Source organism: Podarcis bocagei (genome assembly GCF_964188305.1).
Source record: "Podarcis bocagei genome assembly, contig: HAP1_SCAFFOLD_44, whole genome shotgun sequence".
Classification (NCBI taxonomy): Eukaryota; Metazoa; Chordata; class Lepidosauria; order Squamata; family Lacertidae; genus Podarcis; species Podarcis bocagei.
Window position 1 is genome coordinate 133,921 of NW_027670336.1, and position 21,255 is coordinate 155,175.

The 21,255-nt window shown below is 45.8% G+C and overlaps 1 pseudogene across 1 annotated transcript; it reads left to right on the forward strand.

Moving 5' to 3' along the window:
- The first annotated feature begins 3,603 nt into the window (after positions 1-3,603).
- LOC308579461 (disintegrin and metalloproteinase domain-containing protein 21 pseudogene) lies at positions 3,604-5,892 on the forward strand (annotated as a pseudogene). Its single transcript has one exon. The product of its transcript is annotated as a disintegrin and metalloproteinase domain-containing protein 21 pseudogene (transcript).
- The last annotated feature ends 15,363 nt before the right edge of the window (positions 5,893-21,255 follow it).

Consider the following 21,255-nt stretch of genomic DNA (forward strand, 5'->3'; position numbering starts at 1 on the left):
TAGATGGGCTGGCTGAGGATGGAGGGAACTGCAGTGCAAAACACCATCTAAATAAAAAGAGCCAAGAGACTGAACTATAAACTGGAAAGTCCCCAGTTTGCCAGGCACCTTTGCTGCAAACTCACTAGGAGGCCTTAGTTGAGCCTCAGTCTTCCCATCTACAATATGGGGCTAATAATAATACCGGTCTGTCATACAGGGCCGTGTTAGGGGCTACACGATAATGTAGGCTAAATTGTTATAGGGGTACATGTCCCTTGGCTTTGTGGTCTAAACCACTGTGCTGCTTGGACTTGCCGATTGGAAGGTCGGCGGTTCGAAGCCCCGCGATGGGGTGAGCTCCTGTTGTTCAGTCCCAGCTCCTGCCCACCTAGCAGTTCGAAAGCACATCAAAGTGCAAGTAGATAAATAGGTACCACTCCAGCGGGAAGGTAAATGGCGTTTCCATGTGCTGCTCTGGCTTCGCCAGAAGCGGCTTAGTCATGCTGGCCACATGACCCAGAAAAACTGTTTGCGGATAAACGCCAGATCCCTTGGCCAGTAAAGCGAGATGAGCGCCGCAACCCCAGAGTCGTTTGCGACTGGACTTAACTTTCAGGGGTCCCTTTACCTTTATTAGGATGAGAGTCAGGGTCGTATGAAAGATTGTCTCCGATTTATTGCAATTTACATTTTATTTTGCAATTACAGCGTCCAAGATGAGCCTTCCCCCCTGCTATTCTGCATATACTTGCAGTGCACTGTCCATCTCCTTGGGGGGGGGGTGCGCACGCAAACAACAGTCCTTTGTGCCACAACTTCTATGGACTCCATTCTCCATTGTTTGCCGGCACTGGACAAAGCAGTCAATGGACTTGTCGGGAAAGGAAATGATGTGGTCGAGTGTCTCTTTATGTTTCTCACTTACAGAAAACATTTGCTTGGGCCACAGAAAAGGGATTCTCTTTGCTTTCCATCTCAAACAGTGCAGAACTGTCAGGCTTTGCTGGGAACTGATGTGACTTCATTGCTTCAGCACTCCTCCCGGGATGCTTCTCAGCGAAACCACCACCACTGTGAATGAGCAGTCTCTCTCTCTCTCTCTCTCTCTCTCTCTCTCTCTCTCTCTCTCTGTGTGTGTGTGTGTGTGTGTGTGTGTGAGTGAAGCATCTGAATCCAAAAGAGCTGGGAGGGGGTTGCCGTGCCTTTTAATGCAAGCAGAGGAGACTGAACGCTGGGAGATTCAGGACAGACGAAAAGAAGCAAACCACTAAGCCCTATGGGAAAGACGGCTCTGATTCTATGGAATAATATAAATAAATGATAAAATCTGCCGGCACCTTCCTTTTGCTTCCCACCTCTGCTGCAGCCCTGCTGCAGCTCCAAGGCTTAAGGGGGCACCCGTGAATAACAATTGTCCCCCTTGCATCTCTCGAAGTCTCCCAAGAAAGCCAAGAAGCGATCGGAAGGCGCCAACTCCAACGTCTTTTCCATGTTTGAGCAGGCTCAGATCCAGGAGTTCAAGGAGGTACGTCAAGACAGCCCAAGAAGAAAGGCGGCGGCGGCGGCGGGGGGGGGGAATGGCCTTTTGGAGGAGAGTTGCACCCAAAATCTTCCTAAATCGTTCTGGTCTTGTTTGTTTTTTCAAAAAAATTATTGAGTTTCCAAATTTATATAACAATAAAAAAAAGAAAACATTACATTAAAAAGAAAACAGACAAACAAACATTTATCTTAACTGTTAGATATCCACTTTTGTACCATTGTTACATGACTTCCTCAAATCCCACTAGCTGAGTTTCCAAATTATTCATTGTCGCAGTTTTCCAACACTATTTTCCAATAATAATTACTTAGTCATTTAACATCTTTCTTCCTTTCCATATTGACTTCAATCCATAGTATTATGTAATTTAACATAGTTATCTCCTAGACCAATCAGTTACTCACAAGTAGTTCTACTTAGATTAACTTAACATATTTATTTAAATAGTCCTTAAATTTCTTTCATTCATTATGATACTCCTCCTCCTTCTGATCACGGATTCTTCCGGTTAGGTCAGCCAGCTCCAAAAATTCCATCATCTTCATCTGCCAGTCCTCCACTGTTGGTAAATCTTGTAGTTCCCAATTTTTAGCTAACAAAATTTTGTTAGCTTCCTAGATCATTCTGAGAAAGCAGTCCAGGCTGGCTGCGCACTGAGTCAAAGGGGCAGCTCCACATTCAAATCTCACTCTCCACAAACTCCCCTGAAGTGCCTTTGGCTTATCTCTCAGTCTCGGTTCCACACCTGTAATAAAAGCAGCACCTCTTTGCAGGCGTTCCTTTGCTAAACCAAATCAGCCGGCCGCAGGCAGCCTTGTGTCTTGAGGGCAGGCCAGGCCAATGCTTTTACTCATTTATTTTAAGCACAGAATTGCACGCCAAGTCCTGGGTGAGTCCACATTCTCAGAGACTAAAGGTTCTAGAAACCAATTAAAAGGGGCTTAAATGGGAAGCCCGGTCTCAGCCGTGGAACCTGTTCACAATACCAGAGCTTAAATGCTGGAATACAAGACTCCTGCCAATTTCAACGGATGGCAAAACACCAGCAGGTGGTGCATACTCTGAGCTGACTTTCTCTCCGTCCCCCCCCCCCTTTCTATTTTTGTTCGGTTCTGCAGAACAGATTTCTGGGTTTGCTCTGGGTGTGGGGAGGGGGAGGCATTGAAGTAAGGGGGACACACACCCAATCTGGTTCCCAATTTGCAGTGACCACATTCCCGCAGCATTTTGCAATTTTATTTTTTTTATTTATTATTTATTTTTTTTTATTTATTTTATTTACTTATTTTATTTATTTATTTATTTATTTATTTACAGTGTGAATGTGGCCTAGGTTAGCCCTCTTGGCCAGGATTCCAGCAATAAGTGGGTCCTGATCCACATCGAGAATAGCAAACAGCTGCTCTCTACCGTGTTCCGTGCTCTTCCAATGCCCACCTGCCTCAGCCGATGGAATGTCCACATTCAAAAAAGCATGAGTAACCGTTAGCCTGGTCATGGAATTTTCCACCACAGGAGAGGACATTTGAACCGGTATGGTGGTTCCTCCTCCCTCTTTGTTGTCTCCTTTGTCATCTAGAAGTCTCTGGAAATACACTTTAGAAGATTAAATGAGAATTCCTGGGACTAGAGGAATATAATTAGTGGGGTATCTTCCTCTCTCTGCTGTCCACCCTTCCTCCTTTTGGTCCTTCTTATCACCCAGAAAGGTGACCACAACAGCTTCTGAGAAGAGAAACTTGTGGCGCCTAGGCCCTAAAATTGCGGAGGCCTTTAGAGTCAAAGGTTTAAGGACGGCCTGTGTTTTGGTTACCCTAACTCCATTTGCATATGCCAGACAGCAGTGGGCGCTTCACCTTTTTAAACTCTCTCACAACCAAATGATGTTGACGACTGTCAAGAGAGAGATGGTGGCAGTGGCAGGAATTGCCTTGTGTTTTCTTGAGCACGCTGACAAGTCTAAAAAAGCCTCTTGAGAATTAATGATTGGTGGGGATGTTAAGTCAGAAAGCCCAGTCTATTCCTACAATCAAAAATTTCTCTCCTTGTACTTGAATTTCAATTTCTCTCCTCTCTACTCTAGGCTGTTTAAGGATCGTGAATAGTGGAAGCAAATCATGGCACGTGGCAGCGGTGGCCTCCACAAATGGTTGGTTCTGCAGTTGATGAATCCTGTTATTTTGCTGGGGTTCCTCCTTCCCACCAGCTCATTTCCTGCTCCTGAGTATACGTGGTATGAAGTGATCACCCCAAGGCAGTTGCTGCTTTTTGGAGGGAAAGCCAAGAAGGATGACCTTTCCTATATCCTCAATGTATCAGGAAAGGACTATGTCATTCACTTGAAGCCCAGGAAGGATGACTTCCTGGTCAAAAACCTCCCACTCTTCACATACAGTTCCCAGGGCAGACGGATCGAAAGTCATCCCTACATCCCTGTTGAATGCTACCACGAAGGGCATGTGGAGGGCGTAGCCAATTCGCTTGTGGTTCTTAAGACCTGCTCTGGCTTGACAGGATTCCTAAGTATCAGAGACAGAAATTATGGCATAGAGCCTTTCCACAATTCTTCAGCTTTTCAGCACCTTCTCTACCTGATCAACGAACCAAAGCCTTCTATGTGTGGAATGAGAGCTCCAGTTGCAAAGCGTCAGGCAGAAGAACTGAGGGCGGAAAGGGGGACCCGGCGTGACCCAAGGCACCCAAAATACATTGAGCTGTACATTGTTGTGGACGAGAAGCTGTTTCAGTTTGAAGGTGCCAATAAAACCAGGATGGCATACCTTATTTTGGACATAGTTAACATAATGGGTGTGCACTTCCAGGTGCTGCACACAAGTATTGTCCTGACTGGACTGGAGATCTGGAACACAGGCAACCCTTTCGAGGTTACAAATAACGTTGGGTTGCTTCTGAATGATTTCAACAGCTGGAGAGTGAACGGTCTTGCGAAGTGGATGAAGCACGACACAGCCCTGTTGCTCACTCACCAGGAGTTCGAGCACACCCTCGGGAAGTCATACGGTAATGCCATCTGCAGGCCAAGCTATTCTGCAGGGGTTTTGAGCTACTTGCAGAAGAATCCAATTCTCTTTTCAAGGGCCATGTCCCATGAGTTGGGTCATCACATGGGGCTTGAACACGACGAATCCAACTGTGTTTGTGGAGGATACAAAACCTGTGTCATGCATTCGTACCAGGCAGAAACGAACAAGTTCAGCAACTGCAGCATTCACACTTATGCAGAACTTGTGCTGGTAGGGAACCTGGACTGCCTGGACAACAGGCCCCAAAAAATACCACCTATCAAGCATTGTGGCAATGGATTGTTGGATAAGGGAGAAGAATGTGACTGCGGCGGCACGCAGAGGTGCAGGCAGGATCTTTGCTGCAACGCTGACTGCACCTTGAAGCCAGGTGCACAGTGCTCTTCTGGGGCATGTTGTAAAAACTGTCACTTCCGTCCAAGTGGAGACCTTTGTCGAATTGAGATCAATGAGTGTGACCTTCCCGAGTACTGTAGTGGGACATCTGAGTGGTGCCCCAATGATGTGTACATGCAAGACGGGACGCCGTGTAGCAAACACGATTCCTATTGTTATGCCAAGCAGTGTTGGACTCACAACTACCTGTGCGCCAGGATCTTTGGCTATGGAGCCACAGCGGCTCCAGCATCCTGCTTTCAGTCTCGGAATACTGTGGGGGATAAGTATGGCAACTGTGGCAGGGAATGGACAGGAAGTACTTTTGTGAAATGCCAGCCTCAAGACGTAAAGTGCGGGAGAATTCAGTGTAGCAATGTCAGAGACGTACCTTCAATACCACACTATACCGTGACTCCCACTGAGTTGTCAGGCGCTGGTGCTGGCTGCTGGAGCGTGGCCTACCATGGCGGGACAGATTTTGTGGATCTCGGAATGGTGCCTGACGGCACTCCATGTGGCCCTGGGAAACTCTGCAAGAACCAGACGTGCATTTTCAGGAAGAAGGCAGTGTGTGATCCCAATAAACTGTGCAGTGACAGAGGTGTTTGCAACAACCGCAATAACTGCCACTGCAACAACGGCTGGGCCCCTCCAAACTGCACGTTTTGGGGGTCCGGGGGAAGCATTGATGGTGGGTCTCCAAGGCAGAACTGGAGCACAAAAGTCGTGAAACGAACTTTTGAAACAGTGATCCCTCTAGGAGTTCTGGTTCTTGCCGCTATCACTTTCATTGTGCCAAGGCTTTGGAAGCTACCAGGATGGTTTAGGCAATTCACCAGCTCACAGGTTGAAGGGAATCTGCAAGGCAGCAGCCCAGATGTTGACAAAGTTGATTCCTGTCCCTCTTCCTAAGTAAAGGAAGGATTGAACTCTACAGATTCCAAAGAGTAATGCTTGTGGACATTTCAAGGCATCCTTGGACCTCCTGTTAAGACATTGACTGCCCTCCAAAGCATCTATAATAAAGCAGAGGTTGGTGGCAAGTGGACTCCAGTTCCCATCATCCCTGGCTGTTGACCATGCTGCGCCAGTGGCTGATGGGAACTGTAGTTCAGCCGTATGTCGGGGGCGGCGCACATGCTCCCTCATCCCAGAAATAAATTCCCCCTGTATATAGTCCTTATAATAGGAGCAATTGTAATACGGTCTTTGCTCTAATAAAATTTGCATTTTCCCCCAGTTGCAAAAGCCTTAAGAAGAATGCACTGAAAACAAGGTAATAATTTGCTGGCATTTTTATTACAGAGAATGCAGGGTAAGGAGATGTGAGGAAGTCCAGTTAGGTATACAAAAAAGTTATGAACAGTTGTGTTTTTTATTTTTTCTCTTTTCCTCTTTTTTCTTTTCTATATTGTTTGTTGGTATAATTGTATGCTTTCTCGTTTGTTATTTCTTTGGTGAAAGAATTTCGCGGTTTGTTATGTGATTTTCTATTTTATGTTTGAAAATTGAATAAAATATTTAAAAAAAGAAGAAGAATGCACTGAAATAGTTTAATGAAATCAAATGTTTCACTCCGTGCTGTGTAACCTAGCAGTAGTAAAACAGTTTGTCCTTGTTGGGTGACTAACTCAGAACTTCAAGGACCGTTAAGTGTCATTTCACTAGCATTTAGGAACAATTAACCATGGGTACAAACTTGGCTTTCCCTCCCTCGCCCTTTTCATCCAGGGGGAAACAGCCAAGACCTAACATGAGAAGAGTCCTGCCAGTCAGGCCAATGAGCCATCAAGTCCAACCCCATCTTCTGTGGCCAAACAGAGGCATGTGGTCAACCCACAAGCAGGAGCTGAGCACAAGATTCTTTTCTTGCAATTGGATGGCCAGGGCTGAGGGCAGTTTTGGGTCAAAGCGGCTGGAGGACACCATCTTGGCCAAAACGGAGCTTAGGCTGAGCAAATGATGGAAGAGAGGCACGCTTATATGGCTGCTCGAACTTGCCCCGGAGGGAGTCCCATTGCAGGGGTGGCACTTGCTTCCAAGTAAGCATGCAGAGATGTGCACAACTCGCAATGTATTCAAAGGGCCCCCTCGGTGTGTACAAGCGTATACACACACACACACACACACACACACTGGTGTGGTGTGTGCATGAGTCAGTGATAGCGCAGTAGTTAGAGAGCTGGACTAGGTCTGGGAGAGCTCACAGGGTGGCTCTTGGGCCAGTCACAGTATCTCTGCCTAACCTACCTCACAGGGTTGTTGTAAGGATAAAGTGGGGAGGAGTAGGAGGTAAGACAGCTGGAGCTCCTTGGAGGAAAGATGAGATACAAGAAGAAGAAGAAGAAGAAGAAGAAGAAGAAGAAGAAGAAGAAGAAGAAGAGGAGTTTGGATTTGATATCCCGCTTTATCACTACCTGAAGGAGTCTCAAAGCAGCTAACAATCTCCTTTCCCTTCCTCCCCCACAACAAACACCCTGTGAAGGTGAGTGGGGCAGAGAGACTTCAGAGAAGTGTGACTGGCCCAAGGTCACCCAGCAGCTGCATGTGGAGGAGCAGGGAAGCGAAGCCTGTTCACCAGATTACGAGTCCACTGCTCTTAAGCACTACACCACACTGGCTCATATAAATGTTAACAGTAATAATAATAATATCCAAGACAATAAATGCCACATGTTCCCTTTTGTCTTGACTGTTGAGTGGAAAACGACAAAAACAAGCAGCTCTGAGGAAGAAAAGGTCGGCCCCACAGAAGCCTATTCTCACCCACATCCAGATTCCAACACAGTCCTGGAATAATCTCCTGTACAGGAACTGCTGCAGAATTAAGAGGCTCCCCCTCGCCCATAGAAAGAATGGTTGTCAAACGCACCATCCAGGTCCCATGACGAAGCCTCAGCTTTCCTGCTCCACCAAAAGGCTCATTGGGGAGAGGTTGCCGTTGCTGCTGCCGCTGGCCAGTCGCGGTCTTGCTCCTTGTGTAGACCTGTCCTTTTCTGAATGCCAGAGTTCTTGCCCGTTCCCTCCCACCTTGTAGGTTACAGGGCGCTGGACTGGATAAGGCCTCTTGAACATGGCAGGGCACGGGTGGGATCAGGTGGGGAGCCTGGTGGGCCAAGGGGGCTGGGCTGCCCACCTTCCCCTCTGGCAATACGTGGCAGCGAGGAGGGGGAGGAGAGAGTTTCGGGTGCTCAGCCAGAGGGACTCCAAAAGCTCCCTTGCTCACAGCGCCGTGGAGCCCGCAGCGGACTTGGCCTCTGCCTGGCGGCCAGCGGCAGGAAGCGTGCTTTCGCAGAACCTCTTCTGGGACCGCAGGAGGGCCGTCTGGGTCTCGCCGTCTTGGCAGGCCCTGCGCTTCATGCAGCGGAACGTATGCTGGGTCCAGCAGGAAACGGCGCAGTTCAGGAGGCCCTGGGATGACGCCGTCAGAGCCTAGGAGAGAGATGGGGAGACGGGCAGGGTCAGTGGCTGCAGCAGAACTGGAGAGGAGCAAAATTCCAGTTGAAGCAGAGGAATCCAGCGGTGCCATTTCAATCAGCTCTTTCCCCCTCCCCTCAAGACCATGAGGTCTAGCACCTTAATTTACTTTTTTGGGGAAGGAACACAACGCAGCAGTAAAGCCCTTGATCCGCATGCTGAAGGTCTTGGGTTCGAAACCTGGCACCTCCAGGTAGGTGTGGGAGGGACCCTTGCCTGAAAGCTACTGGTCCAACTCCATGAAATACCGTATTTTTCGCTCTATAAGATGTACAGGGCCATAGGACGCACTGGACCATAGGAGGAGGAGAACAGGGGAAAAAAAAAATCTCCCCCTCTCTGCTCAGCGCCCCTACAGCGAAGCGGCGGGATAAACGGAGCCCCTTCCATTTCTCCTTCCTTTTCACTGAGTTTTCACTGAGTCTTGCTCTCCCAGCTTCAGCAAAAGGAACGCAAAGCCTTTGGAGTGCATCGTGAGGTCCCGCTGCGCTCCAAAGGCTTCAGGGATAGCCACCTGAAGCCTTTGCAGCGCAGCGGGAACGCGTGCTGCACTCCAAAGGCTTCGGGTTCCTTTCGCTGACCGACCCCTCTCACTCTCCAGGCTTCAGCGAAAGCAACGTGAAGCCTCCAGAGCGCGGGGGTAGCTCTCCCTCTGCGTTGCTATCGCTGAAGCCAAGGAGCCTGCATTCGCTCCATAGGACGCACACACATGTCCCCTTAATTTTTGGAGGGGAAAAAGTGCGTTCTATAGAGTGAAAAATACGGTACTTTGCTTTCATGTTGAGGCCTAGTCCGTTTGCAGCCTCTCTGGAGTCTCCTATCCTCACTGTTGCTGCTGCTTACTGTGCTGTTCTTCGGCTATCACCCTGTTTTGCTCCCTTAAATGTATTCCGTCTCCTTATCCACATCTTTAAACAGACAAAAAGGCCTCCTCTGAAATTGTTTGCTTCAGCCCCCCCCCTTTTCGTACCTTCTGCATTCGAAACAAGGTGCTTTGCCGCTGCCCCTTCCCAATATAAATCTTTGACATGAAATAACATGAATACTGCCCACAGCTCTCCTCGGGTTGTCTTGGACCTGTTGCTCATCCTCTCAGCCTGACATACCTCACAGGGTTGGCGTGAGAATAAAATGGCAACACAGGGAAGGGGGACAGTGTAGATTGTCATCGGAGAAGATACGGGGGTAGAAATCCCATAAACCGAGTGGCCCCAAAGAGCAGCCACCTTCACCCCCCCCCAAAAAAGATCCCCATTTGCTTTTCAGAAGGAGCATCCAGTGCCATTTTGAAAGACGAGTAGAACCTGCAACAAAATGTTGCAGCGGGGTTCAGCACACTGCAGCCCCTTTCGCCTCCCCTCCTGGAAAAGGCCTAGTTAAGCATGACAATTCCATTTCCTTCTCCATCCTGTTTCTTCTATAAAAAAACAAACCCACCTGCCCAAAAGCAAAAGTCGATCAGCATTGTGTAGCTCCAGAACACGCTCAGTACACTTGCCCCGTCCCGTGAAATTTCAGGGCCCAAACTTGGGAGGAGGAGGGGGTGCTGGTGATTATCTCTGCCCTCCCTCCCACCACGGAGCCCTGAAGATGGAAACAGGGGGAAGTGGAGGCGGGCAGGACCCTACAAGCCTAGGCAAGAAGTTCTAGCCAGCTTGCACAGGGCTGAAGCGAACAAGCTGCATGCAGAGTTGTCTTCAGAAAAAATCGTTTTTTAAAAAGGCACTCTCACCTGGATGGAGATGACAGGCAAACCTGTTCTGTCTTCCCTGGGCTGTTTTAGCATTCCCCTACCCCAACATACTGGGGTTAAACCACAGAGCCTAGAACTTGCCGATCAGAAGGTCGGCGGTTCAAATTCCCGCGACGGGGTAAACTCCTGTTGCTCGGTCCCTGCTCCTGCCAACCTAGCACTTTGAAAGCACATCAAAGTGCAAGTAGATAAATAGGTACCGCTCCGGCGGGAAGGTAAACGGCGTTTCCGTGTGCTGCTCTGGTTCGCCAGAAGCGGCTTAGTCCTGCTGGCCACATGACCCGGAAGCTGTATGCCGGCTCCCTTGGCCAATAAAGTGAGATGAGGGCCGCAACCCCAGAGTCAGTCACAACTGGACCTAACGTTCAGGGGTCCCTTTACCTTTACCCCAACCTATTTTCTGAACTGCAAACCTTGGGTGATGTTTTCCTCCTTCTTGGAAGGTGGACGCTGCAGTTGGCAGGTGGAGAATGAGTTTGCTATTAGTTTTTAGGATTCATTTTAATGTGGCTTTATTACCCCAGCTGCAGTCGGGGCAAAGGGCCCACCCTGCAGGGCTAGCCCATAGATCCCATTGTCCGCAGCGCTGGTCATGTCAGTGGTGCTGTCAGGGGTTGACCTGAGGCTCACATTGTTTCTTTTATTTTTATTTATTTTCCTTGCATTGACAGCTTCCGTCACGGAAGCCAGAGGGATACAAATGTAGCTCCCTTGCAATCACTGAGAAGCAGTCAAGTACAACCTTCCTTGTAATGTTAGAGAAGACATGTGAAGGAATGTTTGGTCCAGCCAGTTGAAACTTCCTGCTCCTCCTGGCTAGAGCACCCTTCCTTTTGCATGTGATAGAAGGTGGGCGTGACCTTACCTGTCCAGGTAACAAAAGGACAAGTCACGCAGCATCCCTCTCTCTCTTTGATTTCCTTCTTCGTTGGATCAGCTTTTAGGTAGGACTGCTCTGCTAGCTCTCAGCTAGCAGCAAAACTGGGATTATTACCCCATATGGGGTAGATCCACATGTACATATTGGTAACTAAGTTTGCCTTCAGGGATCCAACTGTGAACTGATGTGAGTAAACTTATTTTTATCATCTTTGAATAAGATTGTGGCATCTTTATTCTTTTTAAGAGGGATTCAAGGGAATTTACCAGGAACGTACAATTCAATCTGAGACAGATTGAATTGTATAATAGTTAGAGGCTCACACGAGCCTGCAACCAGTTATCTGATGTGCATGAAAAGAGGAATGTAAACTCTGCTAAGTAAAGGAACTTGCTATCACAAGTTAGGAAGGATATTAATAAACTCCTGCCCCCTCCTCTCCTGCCCCCTTGAACATTCCCACAATCACCTGCTCAGGCACTGACAAGCCCCAGACCTGCTTGTTTTCAGCAAGGTAACAGGGCTGCTCCCATTTGAATTTGTATTTCTCATAACCCTATTCAATTTAAAAATAAACAACCATGAAATGAAAACCATATAAAAATGTTAAAATCAGAAATTGGATAACTGTTGGGGGGGTGCATTCTTTTTTTATATATATAATATTTTTATTGTATTTTTTCCAGATAGAGATATACAGTCAGATATACAAAGAAACAAGAACAACAAGAAAAGAAAAAAAAGAAAGATGGATCATTTCAAAGCTTTTTTCAGTCTTCTACCGGACTTCCCCACATCTCCCTCACCGTGCATTCTTGACAATAAAAATATCAGCAAATTATAACCTTGTTTCATGCGTTTCTTTTGTACTTTCAGATCATTGCGTTTTAAGTTTAAATTACTTATCATCAATTTACTCTAAAAACAAATATGATGTTATTTTAAACATTTAAACATTAGTCCTTTCATTAATATTACTTAGTTTCATATATCATCCACTCTCATTGCTGGAGCTAACCTTTCCAAATCATGCGAATTCTTATGATTCATATAACTTATAAATTTTTTGCAAATAGTCCTTAAATTTTTTCCAATCCTCCTCCTTTGCTTCTTCTCCCAAATCTCGGATGAAATGAAAACCATATAAAAATGTTAAAATCAGAAATCGGATAACTGTGGGGGGGGGGTGCATTCTTAATTGCCTGCATAAGCCTGATGGAAAAGAAAAAAATTTCAGCGGGCACTGAAAACCTGGCACAAAAAGGCGCCTGCTAAATCTCTAGTGGCAGACTGTTCCACAGGACTGGGCCAATGACACTAAAGTCTCTGCTTCTTTTTGTTGTCAAATTTGCTTCATCAACTCGGGGAACGAGCAAAGACTCTCCTGCAGGTGATCAAGGGTTCAGGCGATCTCTGAGTTACCTTGGACCTAAGTTGTTCAGGGCTTCAAAGATTAACACAATGCTTACCTCTAAAACACAAAATCCCATGTACGGCCTGGTGTGCTCCAAAGATGTCAGTCTGAAGATTCCAAGGATAAAGGCTGGAAAAATCCAAAGGGGAGGACTCAGTCACCAATAAAATCGCATCGCTGTAGCCCCAAAGTGACTTCAGTAAGGCACAGGTAGGTGTTTTTATTTCCCCAGCCCATTATTTGTTTTCCTTATTAAACCTGTATCCTCTCAAAGAAGTCCCAGGGTGGAAAATTCAAAACTTTAAAGCAGGCTTCCTCAACCTCGGCCCTCCAGATGTTTTGAGACTACAATTCCCATCATCCCTGACCACTGGTCCTGCTGGCTAGGAATCATGGGAGTTGTAGGCAAAAAAACATCTGGAGGGCCAATACAACTGAAAATACAGTACTTTTAAAACAATTTAAACCAGGGCTTTTTTGCAGCTGGAACGGCACCTCTCAGGTGGGCGCCATTGCTATTATAAGAGAACAAGGGAGGCGTTCATAGTGAGTGGCCCCTGGAAGGCTGTCCATCAGAGACTGCGGCCCTCAAGGTGAGAAAGGTCACCCACCCCTCATTTAACTTTAAAGCAGGCTTCCTCAACCTCGGCCCTCCAGATGTTTTGAGACTACAATTCCCATCATCCCTGACCACTGGTCCTGCTGGCTAGGAATCATGGGAGTTGTAGGCAAAAAAAAAAACATCTGGAGGGCCAACACAACTGAAAATACAGTACTTTTAAAACAATTTAAACCAGGGCTTTTTTGCAGCTGGAACGGCACCTCTCAGGTGGGCGCCATTGCTATTATAAGAGAACAAGGGAGGCGTTCATAGTGAGTGGCCCCTGGAAGGCTGTCCATCAGAGACTGCGGCCCTCAAGGTGACAAAGGTCACCCACCCCTCATTTAACTTTAAAGCAGGCTTCCTCAACCTCGGCCCTCCAGATGTTTTGAGACTACAATTCCCATCATCCCTGACCACCCGTCCTGCTGGCTAGGAATAATGGAAGTTGTAGGCAAAAAACATCTGGAGGGCCAAGGTTGAAGAAGCCTGCTTTATTTTATTTTTTAAATATTTATTGAGATTTTACACTAAACATAGGTTTTAAAAATTAAAAATAATTAAACCAACAATTACACATACCAAATACAAAAAAATGGTAATTGAAAAAATAAAAAAGGAAAAAAATATTTTAGGAAAAAAATAATCCATTTTCCAATATCTTTAAGTTCATTTGCTTATTTCCTTGACCTCCTCACACCTCCCCTTTTTGTATTCCCGTTTACAAAGTCCTTTCAACAAATCCTTACCCTCTTTCATTTATCTTTACTCTGTATACTTAACCTATTATAACTATATATTTTCATCCATATAACTATCTATATTTACATATTCTTATTAGCCTTAATACCAAAACCACTTATTTTCAGTCCAACATCATTTTAACATTCATTAATTTTACAGTATTTCTGCAAGTAGTCTTTAAATTTCTTCCAGTCTTCTTCCACCTTTTCTTCTCCCTGGTCTCGGATTCTGCCAGCCATTTCTGCCAATTCCATATAGTCCATCATCTTCATCTGCCATTCTTCCAGATTGGGTAAATCTTGTGTCTTCCAATACTTTGCAATAAGTATTCTTGCTGCTGTTGTAGCATGCATAAAAAAAGTTCTGTCCTTCTTTGGCACCAATTGGCCGACAATGCCCAGAAGAAAGGCCTCTGGTTTCTTCAGGAAAGTATATTTAAATACCTTTTTCATTTCATTATAGATCATTTGCCAGAAAGCCTTAATCCTTGGGCACGTCCACCAAAGGTGAAAGAATGTACCTTCAGTTTCTTTACATTTCCAACATTTATTATCGGGCAAGTGATAGATTTTTACAAGCTTGACTGGTGTCATGTACCACCTATAAATCATTTTCATAATATTCTCTCTTAGGGCATTACATGCCGTAAATTTTATACCTGTGGTCCACAACTGTTCCCAGTCAGCAAACATGATGTTATGTCCAACGTCCTGTGCCCATTTAATCATAGCAGATTTAACCGTCTCATCCTGAGTCTTCCATTTTAACAGCAAGTTATACATTCTTGAAAGTATCTTTGTTTTAGGATCTAACAGTTCTGTTTCCAACTTTGATTTTTCCACCTGGAAGCCAATTTTTTTGTCTGAATTGTAGGCCTTTCTTATTTGGTAATAGTGAAGCCAGTCTCGCACTTTATCTTTTAGTTTCTCAAAACTCTGCAATTTCAATTTGTCTCCTTCCTGCTCCAAAATTTCCCAATATTTCGGCCACTTGGCCTCCATATTGAGCTTTTTCTGGGCCTTTGCCTCCATCGGTGACAACCACCTTGGGGTTTGGTTTTCAAGTAAGTCTTTATATCTTGTCCAGACGTTAAACAATGCTTTCCTGACAATATGGTTTTTAAATGCTTTATGTGCTTTAACCTTGTCGTACCACAAGTATGCATGCCACCCAAAAACATTGTTAAAACCTTCTAAATCCAAAATGTCTGTGTTCTCATGAAGCAGCCAATCTTTCAACCAGCAGAAAGCTGCCGATTCATAATAGAGTTTAAAATCTGGCAGGGCAAATCCCCCTCTTTCTTTTGCATCAGTTAGTATTTTAAATTTTATTCTGGGCTTCTTGCCCTGACAGACAAATCTAGAAAAGTCTCTCTGCCACTTCTTGAAACAGTCCATTTTGCATTCTTGGCAATACATTCATCTTTATAGCAGCAATTCGACCCAACAAGAAGAAGCCTGCTTTAAAGAATACAACTGAAAATACAGTACTTTTAAAACAATTTAAACCAGGGCTTTTTTCAGCTGGAACGGCACCTCTCAGGTGGGCGCCATTGCTATTATAAGAGAACAAGGGAGGCGTTCATAGTGAGTGGCCCCTGGAAGGCTGTCCATCAGAGACTGCGGCCCTCAAGGTGACAAAGGTCACCCACCCCTGATTTACATACAACACCCTTTCCCCACTGCCCGATGTTTTAACAATAATTTGAGAGCTTTATCAATTAACCCGAGCCACTGAGGAATCCAAGTTGCTAAATGCACCCCGGGATTTTGTGGGCTCAGAATTCAGCTGAAAAGTCCAACGTACTTACTTATTTTTTAAAAAACCAATACATACCAACACCCCTCCCCCCCACATCATCACGTTTACAAATCTAAGCTTGCTTCTTTCCTATTCCACCCCCTCTCTTTTCCCCCCTTTGGGTAAAGATAAAGGTAAAGGGATCCCTGACCATTAGGTCCATCGTGGCCAACTCTGGGGTTGCGGCGCTCATCTCTCTTTATTGGCTGAGGGAGCTGGCGTACAGCTTCCGGGTCTTCTGGCCAGCATGATTAAGCTGCTTCTGGCGAACCAGAGCAGTGCACAGAAACGGCGTTTACCTTCCCACCATCCCACATCCCAATCCCAAAGAAGGGCAGTGCCAAATAATGCTCCAACTACCGCACAATTGCACTCATTTCACATGCTAGCAAGGTTATGCTTAAAGTTCTACAAGGTAGGCTCAAGCAGTATGTGGACCGAGAACTCCCAGAAGTGCAAGCTGGATTTAGAAGAGGCAGAGGAACCAGAGACCAAATTGCAAACATGCGCTGGATTATGGAGAAAGCTAGAGAGTTCCAGAAAGACATCTACTTCTGCTTCATTGACTATGCAAAAGCCTTTGACTGTGTCTTTTTTATATATATATATATGATATTTATTAAAGTTTCAAAGAAAAGATTACATAAATAAAAAGAGAAAAAGAGAAAAGAAAGAAATAAAAAATACAAAATACAGAAAAAAGATAACAAACATTTAAAAAAAACAACACATCAATCTTTCCGTACCTTACATTTCATTTCCTTACTTCCCTGACCTCCTCACACCTCCCTTTTTTGTATTCCAGTTCTGTTAATTAATTCAGCAATTCCTTTCCCTCTTTGTTTTTATCTTAATCCTTTAACATAATAAATTATAACTTTGAATTTTCATCTGTTAACAATCCATTTTTACATACACCTTAATAACATTGCTGCTAAAACCACTTAACTTCATTCAGACATCATTCTAACATTCAGTGATTTTGCAATATTTCTGTAAATAATCTTTAAATTTCTTCCAATCTTCTTCCACCGACTCTTCTCCCTGGTCTCGGATTCTGCCAGTCATTTCCGCCAATTCCATATAGTCCATCGCCTTCATCTGCCATTCTTCCAGAGTGGGTAAGCCTTTGACTGTGTCAACCACAGCAAACTATGGCAAGTTCTTAAAGAAATGGGAGTGCCTGATCACCTCATCTGTCTCCTGAGAAATCTCTATGTGGGACAAGAAGCTACAGTTAGAAATGGATATGGAACAACTGATTGGTTCAAAATTGGGAAGGGAGTATGACAAGCCTGTATATTGTCTCCCTGCTTATTTAACTTATATGCAGAATTCATCATGCGAAAGGCTGGGCTTGATGAATCCCTAGCCGGAATTAAGATTGCCGGAAGAAATATCAACAACCTTAGATATGCAGATGACACAACATTGATGGCAGAAAGTGAGGAGGAATTAAAGAACCTTTTAATGAGGGTAAAAGAGGAGAGCGCAAAATATGGTCTGAAGCTCAACATCAAAAAACACACACAAAAAAACAAAGATCATGGCCACTGGTCCCATCACCTCCTGGCAAATAGAAGGGGAGGAAATGGAGGCAGTGAGAGATTTTACTTTCTTGGGCTCCATGATCACTGCAGATGGTGACAGCAGTCACAAAATTAAAAGACGCCTGCTTCTTGGGAGAAGAGCAATGACAAACCTAGACAGCATCTTAAAAAGCAGAGACATTACCTTGCCAACAAAAGTCCGTATAATTAAAGCCATAGTTTTCCCAGTAGTGATATATGGAAGTGAGAGCTGGACCATAAAGAAGGCTGATCGCCGAAGAATTGATACTTTTGAATTATGGTGCTGGAGGAGACTCTTGAGAGTCCCATGGACTGCAAGAAGATCAAAGCTATCCATTCTGAAGGAAATCAGCCCTGAGTGCTCACTGGAAGGACAGATCCTGGAGCTGAGGCTCCAATACTTGGCCACCTCATGAGAAGACTCCCTGGAAAAGACACTGATGTTGGGAAAGATGGAGGGCACAAGGAGAAGGGGATGACAGAGGACGAGATGGTTGGATAGTGTTCTCGAAGCTACCAGCATGCGTTTTACTAAACTGTGGGAGGTAGTGGAAGACAGAAATGCCTGGCGTGCTCTGGTCCAATGGATCACGAAGAGTCGGACATGACTAAACGACTAAACAACAACAACAACAGGCCTCTTTCTGCCGGTCCAGGCTGGTTTAAGCAGGTCTAGGCTGGTTTGATCCGGCCCAAGCCTGTTTGAACAGTTCCAGACAGCTTCCAGCAGGTCCAAGCCAGTTGGAGCAGGTGCAGGCCATTTGAAACTGGCCCAAGCTGGTTAGAACAGGTCCAGGCCGGTTGGGACAGGTCTATGTCACTTGGAACCAGCCCAGAGCGGTTGGAACCAGTTCATACCAGTTGGATCCAGTCCAAGAGGTTCAAACCTGCACAAACCAGTTGGAAAAGGTTCAGGTAGGTTCCAACTTGCCCAGAGCAGTTTGAACTGGCCCAGACATGCAAACATGCAAGTGTCTCACCAGACCCAGCATTCATTCAGTCAGTCAACCAGTCAACCAGCTACAACCAGCTACAAATCCACCTGTTAACCTAATTCAACCCACATTTTACCATCTTCCTCATAAGAATATCATGGGTGGGCTTTGTCAAAAGTTTTATTGAAATCAAGATACACCATGTCTACAGCATTCCCCCAATCCACCAAGCTTGTAACTCTATCAAAAGAAGAACTATGATTTGTCTGGCATGACTTAGTTTTTGAGAAACCCATGCTGGGTCTTAGTAATCACAGCATCCTTTTCTAAATGCTCATAGGCTGACTTTTGAATTATCTGTTCTAGGACCTTTCCTGGTATTGATGTCGGTGCTCACTTGTTGGTTGTTACCTGGGTCTTCTTTCCCCCTTTTTTGAAGATGGGGACTGTTATGTACTGAAGTTCACACCCTGGGCCAGCAGGGGGATACTGTAGATAGTTATGCAATTAAGGGATCGAAAGTGACGTTCAGTGATTGGATAGTTTTAGAAACTTGTAACAATTATGTGTACTGGAGCTCTATATAAGCAGGCTGACTCAGCCCTTCAGCTCAGTTTCTGTTCTGGCCTCTGAATGAAGAAGAGCTGCTTGAAGAATCGCTGTGTTGTCTGATATGTTCACCCACAACTTAACAGGGACAACATTTGCCTGCCTCCAGTCTGTAGGGACTTCACCTGTTCTCCAGGAATTCTCAAAGATTATAGACAGAGGCTCTGAGATTACATTCTCCAACCCCTTTAGTACCCTTGGGTACAGCTCATCAGACCCTGGAGCTTTGAATTTGTTTAACGTAGCTAGGTGTTCCTTTCCCACCACTTCTCCTATATTGGGCTGCAGTTCCCTCCTTGCATTGTTTATTGTGTTATCACCAGGTTGGGCACGGCTTTCCTTTTGGATAGAGGTCAAGTAGGAGCAGCCTCCACCTCCTCTCTGTCCCTCAATAGCATTTCTCCGTTTTCTCCCCTCGGAGGACTTGCTTGTTCTTCCTGCTGCTTTGAACATAGCCAAATAAACCTTTATTGCGTGGCAAGTCCCCCTCCCCCCTTGAGAAATAAATACACATGACGCGGTATTTAAGGTTAATGGGCGAAAACAGCCACAACTTTATTGATTGTAGGAATTGAGCGGTATTGGCTTAGGCCTATTGGCTATCAGCTGGAGAGGCGAAGAGAGGGCGGTCCTCGGGCGCGCCGGGCATAAATAGCCCAGGCCACACACACACACCCCCGACCAGCCAATTGGCTAGGCAGGGAGATGACACGCGTGAGGATTCCCTCATTCTTGCGGGGGCTGTGAGCCCGCAACCCCACCTCCTCTTCAGTTCGGAAGTGGCTTTATTATCTTTCACCTCTCTTGCAAGCCTGAGATCATTCTGAGCTTTAGCCCGCCTGACCTTTCCCCCTGTCACAGTTGGCTACTCATGTATACTCTTCCTTCACAATTCCCCTTTAAACCCACAGTGTGAATGTGGCCTAGGTTAGCCCTCTTGGCCAGGATTCCAGCAATAAGTGGGTCCTGATCCACATCGAGAATAGCAAACAGCTGCTCTGTACCGTGTTCCGTGCTCTTCCAATGCCCACCTGCCTCAGCCGATGGAATGTTCACATTCAAAAAAGCATGAGTAACCGTTAGCCTGGTCATGGAATTTCCCACCACAGGAGAGGACATTTGAACCGGTATGGTGGTTCCTCCTCCCTCTTTGTCGTCTCCTTTGTCTTCTAGAAGTCTCTGGAAATACACTTTAGAAGATTAAATGAGAATTCCTGGGACTAGAGGAAAATAATTATTGGGGTATCTTCCTCTCTCTGCTGTCCACCATTTCCTTCTTTTGGTCCTTCTTATCACCCGGAAAGGTGACCACAACAGCTTCTGAGAAGAGAAACTTGTGGCGCCTAGGCCCTAAAATTGCGGAGGCCTTTAGAGTCAAAGGTTTAAGGACGGCCCGTGTTTTGGTTACCCTAACTCCATTTGCATATGCCAGACAGCAGTGGGCGCGTCACTTTTTTAAACTCTCTCACAACCAAATGATGTTGACGACTGTCAAGAGAGAGATGGTGGCAGTGGCAGGAATTGCCTTGTGTTTTCTTGAGCACGCTGACAAGTATAAAAAAGCCTCTTGAGAATTAATGATTGGTGGGAATGTTAAGTCAGAAAGCCCAGTCTGTCTCCTCTCTACTCTAGGCTGTTTAAGGATAGTGAATAGTGGAAGCAAATCATGGCACGTGGCAGCGGTGGCCTCCACAAATGGTTGGTTCTGCAGTTGACGAATCCTGTTATTTTGCTGGGGTTCCTCCTTCCCACCAGCTCATTTCCTGCTCCTGAGTATAGGTGGTATGAAGTGATCACCCCAAGGCAGTTGGTGCTTTTTGAAGGGAAAGCCAAGAAGGATGACCTTTCCTATATCCTCAATGTATCAGGAAAGGACTACGTCATTCAGTTGAAGCCCAGGAAGGATGACTTCCTGGTCAAAAACCTCCCACTCTTCACATACAGTTCCCAGGGCAGACGGATCGAAAGTCATCCCTACATCACTGTTGAATGCTACCACGAAGGGCATGTGGATGGCGTAGCCAATTCGCTTGTGGTTCTTAAGACCTGCTCTGGCTTGACAGGATTCCTAAGTATCAGAGACAGAAATTATGGCATAGAGCCTTTCCACGATTCTTCAGCTTTTCAGCACCTTCTCTACCTGATCAACGAACCAAAGCCTTGTATGTGTGGAATGAGAGCTCCAGTTGCAAAGCGTCAGGCAGAAGAACTGAGGGCGGAAAGGGGGACCCGGCGTGACCCAAGGCACTCAATGCCCTTCCAATGCCCACCTGCCTCAGCCGATGGAATGTCCACATTCAAAAAAGCATGAGAAACCGTTAGCCTGCTCATGGAATTTCCCACCACAGGAGAGGACATTTGAACCGGTATGGTTATCTTTCACCTCTCTTGCAAGCCTGAGATCATTCTGAGCTTTAGCCCACCTGACCTTTCCCCCTGTCACAGTTGGCTACTCATGTATACTCTTCCTTCACAATTCCCCTTTAAACCCACAGTGTGAATGTGGCCTAGGTTAGCCCTCTTG